We start from the raw sequence: 7,143 nt of genomic DNA on the forward strand, positions 1-7,143 counted from the left end.
TGCTTTTTATTTTCTACATTTAGATCTTGCAAAGCTCTCTGTTGCTCTGGTGCGGCGCCTGATCCGCAAATATGCTGGAAATTCTGCTACGCTGGTTGCTGCCTTCTCATCAGCATTCTGCATGAACATGAACATCTGTGGTAGATGCCATCTCACTTGTTCAGAACCTGAGTATTAACTCCTCTTAAATACAGTTCTGTAGTAATAGGCAGTCGTGGGAGCAGATCTGTGCGAAAGTCCAGTACATAATGGGGTCTGCAAGAAACACGGACAAACTGTTTATTGGGGGTTGTTGTGCTGGGATACTGGTTTTAAACTAAAAGAGAGTAGATTTGAATTGGGTATAAGGAAGAAACTGTTTACAATGAGAGTGGCAATCCAGTGGAGCAGTTGCCCAGAGAGGTGGTAGATGCCTTGTCCTTGGAAACATTCAGGGTTATGTTGGACAGGACTCTGAGCCACCTGATCTCATTGAAGATGTTCCTGCTCATTGCAGAGGGTTAGACCAAGTGACCTTTAAAGTTCTCTTCTAAACCAAACTATTCTATGTTCTCAAAGATGATTTGAGGCCCCTGGAAGGCTTTAATGCATAAAGAAGAGTTTGTATAGGCTTCAGGCAGCAACAAGCAGAATTTAAGCTCTTTAGGCTTTAATATGCCTTTAATCTTTTGTTGATTTAGCCTTAAGTTAGGATTATTTATTTTATGTACTATCCAAATTTTGGTACTGGAAAATCTTTTTAGTGAGAAATACACTAGAAGTGGCCCTTAATAAGCAGTTCAAGCTAACAGCTGGTAGTGCTGTATACCTAGTTTACACTATCCTGTGTAGTGCAGTTTATAGACAAAAAAACTGAGTGAGTGCTTGGCCTCTTCAAATGAAGACTGTATTCTTGCTGTTAGGGAATATATAAAAGAAAACAAATTCTGTGTAACTTTGTAGATAAGAACTGGTTTAAAGGTAGCTAATCCTTATTTTGAGTCACACCTGATTTCCCTGGACTCCTTATTCTTAGTAAATGGCTCATGCCTGGCTGTACAAGCTTGGCTTGCAGACTTCATCTTTCCTGGGATTAAAACAGCCTGAGATTAAGCTATCATGCTTGCATGCTTGCCAGGTCTGAGACCACTTATTGCCTGAAGCTTTTGGATCCCCAGGCACATAACTAAAGGCTGCTTGAATCGACCATCTTAGACTTGGTAAATTTTTCATTAAAACACAGCTTCAATAGAATCTATTCTTTGATAGATGAGAGTTTGGGTTTTTTTCCAGGAAGTTGAAGCACAGGCTGTGTATAAATGATATATAGTTTGGCTTCTCAGTAAAAATGTCACTAATGAAGAGCTTTCTTCCTACTGAGAGCTAAATTTGTATGGAGAACAGGTGTAGCTGTGTATCAGAAAGGTGCAATGTGATATCTTTTACCAGATTATATTTCTGCACTCTGCACTGTGGTAGGATAAAGAAAGGAGTGAAAATCAAGATGTGTTGGAGAACAATAGTACTAATTCTTGGCCATCCTACTTTTACAGTGCATAATATTGAATGCAACAGATACAAAGCAATTTTCAGTAATCAAACTAAGGATCAGGACAGGGATTTTTCAGAGGAATTGAAGACAATTTAAATACCGTTGAGCCTTTACTATACTGTTCTGAAAATATCAAATTCAACAACTACAGAAGAGCATCAGGCTGCCCCTCTCTGTGGAACACTTATCTTCCTGTCTGTGGAGATCAACTGTGAAGACAGATTCATCTTAAATGTGTATCTTGCTTGATATAGGTATGCTGAGACTTTGTGGTTGGAAAAAGGATGGCTTCTGTTGGTCATCTTCAGTGCAGGTCCTCCAAATCTGAGAATATCAGTGCAAAACTGAAAATTACTGAACCATGTTCGATAGGTATACAGGTGGCCAAAGGGAGCTGTTTATGATTTAATGTGCAATTTCTTCCATATGCTAGATTTCTTCTTCTGGAGCTGTGGTTGTTTGATCAGATTTTTTTTTTTTTGGAAAATGGAGATACTTGTGTTTTGCACAGTTTAGGAAGTTCAGATTGATTCTTTTTAATTTATTTTTCCTAATTAGGATTTTATGGTGCAGGGGGTTATTTATAAGTAGTTTTCAATATTAGGCTTTTGTCCTCTGTTTAGTTTATTTATTGAGACTCATAGTAAAAGCTGCATCTCTTCTTGTCCATGTTCATTTCTATTATTGCAATCTGTCTTCAAGAGAATTGGTAACCTGCATTATTTTCTCAGCATCATGTAGTAAATAATGGTACATGTCTGAAACTCATCACAACAGCAAATAAGATGGTGCATAGTGTATCATCCTTTCCAAACTGCCACAGCAGGGAGGCCTGGCAGTACATCCATTACCTCTGTTATTTCTTGCAAAAGGCTTGATTTTTCTGCTCTTTGATGTTTTAAGGCAGCACAGAAAAAGAGCTGAGGTAGCTGCATGGGGACATGAGCCTTTGGGAGAATGTTTCTCCTTTGGGAGAATGTTTTATTTTAGTCAGAGGTGCAACCCACACTGGATTGCTTGTGGCTTTATCTCCATGTTTGCTCCTCTGCCCTTACCCTTTTCATTTTCTTATAACTGGAGAATACATTTAAAAACCTGGCATTCTAGTTACTAATTTTGTACTGTGCAAGATTTTTTTTTATCGTTTTGTATTCCTTTCACCATGACAACTATGCCCTTATTGAACGTTCATTTTGTTCTCCTTTTGAGCAAAAGATACATGGACTATTTCTTTGTGCAAATGTCTTGAATTATTAAAAATAAGGACCACATCCTCAAAAGTATGTAAATGTTTTGCTCCTTAAAATGGATGATAGACAGCAAAGAGTTTGTGTCCACAAATTCCTGTGATGTGAGACTCAGAAAAATTCCACGCAGTCAGAGCTGCCCGTGTGTGCACACTTCTCCCTGGAAAAACCCATAAATTATCTCATATGTATTGAGAACATAGGATGTTACTGTGGAATAGCTGACAGTATAAAATCACATTCTTCCATACCTTGCAACAGCTTTGATGTGTCTGTGACCTGCACTCAGTTACATTTTGCAAAAAGCTGGAGAATATGTGGGAGTGAGCAGAGGGATGCAGATAATACTTCCTTGAATATATATGTAGCCTCATAACCTCAGCAGTCTCCTTAGCAGAAAAGATGGTGAAAAATCACAGCAAAGCCCCACTTCTTGCAATCTTTTAATGTCCAGCTATCAAAACAGCAGCACCAGTAGCCTGTGAGTTGCCTGCTTCTGTAGGGATGAACATTTTCCCTCTCTGCTAATCCAGTTAATATTAAGTCTGAATTTATACATGTTATATTATCCTACCAATAAATAAAACCAACACATTTTTTTATCAGGTGTAATTTCATTTCTATTAAAGTGTGAGCTACATCCTGACTCTCTTAACTACCATATAGTCAATTGCAGATTTGTTTTGACAGTGAAATAACTGACACTTATGAGTCTAACTTAATTTCATCTCTTTGCTGCTGGAATTCTGGTATCCAAAAGCAAACCAAGTGATTTACTTGTATTTGTTGCTCAGAAGTCTGTGTCTGGCACTACCGCATCTTATTTTTTAAACAATGTATTAATAAAGTTCTGTTCAGACACAATTCCCTGTTTCTCCACAGCTATCTGTGAAAATCTGTATTGTTAGTTTGCAAGAAGTGTATTAACTACAAATTTGTCCAAATTCTATTGACTGTAGTACATTGCACAGTGTCCCATGAAACCTGTTGGCGCATATGAGCTGCGTAGACTGCAGATCTATTGTTATTTCACTGCAAGAAGACTGTAACTGCTACTTACATTTCAGAAGAGAACAGAATCTCATATCTTTGGGATCTCCTGCTGAAGACGAGTTTAGTGCTTCTGTCTGCCAAAAAAATAACATCTTTCCTGAAGAAAAAGAAAGTATTTGAGACCTTGCCTTGTAAATGGAGGACAGCACACTTGTATGAGCTCATATGTTTACTATGCATGAAATTAGTGGGGTTTTGCAGAATAATGAACAACAATTAATGATTTTTAAAGAAACCATGAATACAAATTGAGACTTGAAGAAATTCTTGAAGAAAAGGAAAAACGTACACATTACCACAAAATGAGATCAACCGGCTCCTCCCTGGGGCTGAGTTTCAGCAATTTAAACTCCTTCAAACTCAACAGCCAAACTGGAGTAATGATTTGGCTTGGGCTGAGAACAAATTTCATCCTTAGGGAAAGTGTAGGGAATATTTTGGTGGTAGAAAAGATAGGAACAACAAAAGCCAAGGAAGAACAGTTCAGACTTACTGGAAATAATGTTTGATCTAAGACAAGATGTTACATTTTTAGTTAAGTGCTGGAATAGGTCTTTATCCAGTGATTTGAGTTACCACACCAGTCATCCTGGCTCCTGGAGTCTCTTTCAGTCCCTTTTACTTGAGAAGGCTGTAATGTTACAAGTTCATAGAGGAGGTTTAAATAAGAGGATGAAAAGATGGGCACTTTCCCACCACATTGTGGAACATAATTTACTTGGGCAGTTTTGTAGCTAGGAGAGAACTGAAATAAAATAATTAGGTTTTTTATGTAGGTCTTATATTAAAGGTACATTGTATCTTACCAGTTTTACAGGACAAAATAGAATCAGCACAAAATAGTCTTTCCAATTTTATTCTTTATATTTTATTAGCATTATAGTTGGAGCATCAACACCTGGGAATCTGATCTTCACGTTTCTGTTACTCCTCCAAAATAAGTCTGACATGGCAGTTTAACAGGGCATCCAGAGTACATTCTCAATGTGGAGAAATACCAGGGTTTTGTTTTACTTGTCCTTTCAAGATCTTGCCACTCTGAAAGTCTTCTAAAACAGCAAGTAAATGGGAGAAAAAATTGTCAAAATGCATACTTGTTTTCCTTTGATTTTGCTCTAGCCTTTTTTTTTTTTTTTTGGAGTAAAGGTCTGCATGAGGATTTTTAATTTTTAATGGTGCCCTGATTAGGAATATTAAGTGCTAGTACTTAGTAGAATTTCTTAATTGGCATTAATGTAACAGGTTTTTAATCGTTTATCCTAAGGAGTCTTGAGCTAAATTAAATTTAAGTTCACATTTTGATAATGTAAATACACATAATATATATTTTGTGGGGAGGTTATAACTATCCCCAACCAGAACAACCCAGTTTATCTCTTTACCCACCTACCTACCCTCTTATCCCAAACACCCCACACTTTTTCCCTGTTTTGCATCCAGGCATGTAAAGGGTAAAACATTGAAGAGAAAATGTATACTGTTGTTTTAAAAGTCTTTAATTTGAAGATTTAAAATGCCTGTCTGTCACTGAATGCCTGTCTGTCAGCTTCATGTCTCTGCAGGCTGAGGAGAGGCTGAGGGCTTTAGTTGCCTTCTCTGCTTTGTTCTTCCTAGTTTCATAAGTGTAACTTTAACTGAATTTTCTGGATTTACTGTACTTGTCTTAGGAAGATTATTTGAACCACGTAGCTTTGGTTGTTTTTGTGGGGTAACACATACCCAACTCTGCCTTCCAAAAAGCCCTGTGGTGCAAAGTCACCTTTTCATGGGAAGCAAACCAAACCAACAGGCAGTCATCCACACATGAAAAATGACAATATATTTCTCCCCACTTCAGAGGAAAAGAGAGTGACTCTAATGTGGACCTGCTGGATCCCGGCCTGGTGCCTTTGTACCATAACCTCTGTATTGCTCTCCTTTGTCTTATTATTTATTTTATTAATTTCATTAGCTTGATAGCTGCTCTCATTCTGACTGATATAACATGAAAAAATGTAGTTTGAAAATACATTCCAGGGCTATTGTGGTGGCCCAGATAGGGCTGTGTCAGGGACCCCAATTCATTTCACAGCCTCTCAGTCCTCTGGATGCCACGTTTACTAACTAGACTCCCACAGGTTTCTCCACAGCAGGCAGAAGGGCAGATGAGCAAGAAGCGTAGTCAGTACTTCAGCAAGTGTTTGGATACTTGATGTAGTTTCATCAGGAAATGCTTCTGGAGCAGTAACTTCCTAAGGCTACCTTAACTAGCACCTAGGCTTGCAACTTCACTATGCAAGGATGGTCTCTCAGCAGCAGGATAAAAACAGGTCTCTCTCTCACCTTACTACAAAGGAAGCTGTGAGTCTCTTGGGCAATGTGACCCCAGAGCAAAGAGCTCCCATTGTCATCTGTGAGTTTTGGATTAAAAGATTCGTGTACTCAACTTAATTTAGGGGAAATAATATTTGAATCTTGAAAACATGAGTGTTCAGCAAGTAAAATTCAAAATGCCTTGACTAGCTACCATCAAGCACCCATCTCTTCCTGGTTAAACACCAAGCTACAAATACGTCACAAAAAAATGGAAAATAATGTTGAATTATAAATATATTTGAGAAAACTGTACTACACTGGCTAGCAATTCATTTTAAAAGAGGAGTTGAAATTGATCAAATGAATTGTTTGTTACTAATTATTTGCCTAGTGCTAGCTGTGATGTGAGACCTTGAGGGTGGGAATAAATTATCTTAATGAGGGATTAGGTTAAGGCATGTTATAAATTCTCATTTCAAGAGCTAACCCCACTATTAATATCTTTGCCTATAACTATGAATCTTCTTTAATGGCTGCCTCTCTTTTTTTGCACTGCATAAGATGTTCCTCTGTTTTTAAATCCATGTTCTGAGAGGAAGTATTGGCCTCTCTGATTTTATCTTCAATAGAAACAACTCAGAAATATCAGCAAGGAAAGAACAGTAATGTAAACTGTAAGTTATATTTCATTATGGAGAAAGAAATGTTCACATCCCAAGGATGAAGTACCAGATACCTTTTACCGTGAGTTGAATACATCCCTGCTTTCGGAAGTCCTGTTGTGTTGAGCATGAAACCTTAGAGAGCGTTTTCAAAGTGAAATGAGGATGGAGAAATGCAGATAAATTGTTTATACAACCTTGAAAGGAAAAAAGGAACAAGGAGGCATGTACTGCTTCCTGGTGGGAGTCAATAGCTGCCTCCTATGATCCAAATGCTGTACAGGCTTGTCATTGTTTGCCTCAGACAATCTAAGTAACAAGGATTTTAAATCCTTTCTTCCTCCACCTAGCCTCT

This window comes from Vidua macroura, chromosome 1 (assembly GCF_024509145.1).
Source record: "Vidua macroura isolate BioBank_ID:100142 chromosome 1, ASM2450914v1, whole genome shotgun sequence".
In the NCBI taxonomy this organism is placed as follows: domain Eukaryota; kingdom Metazoa; phylum Chordata; class Aves; order Passeriformes; family Viduidae; genus Vidua; species Vidua macroura.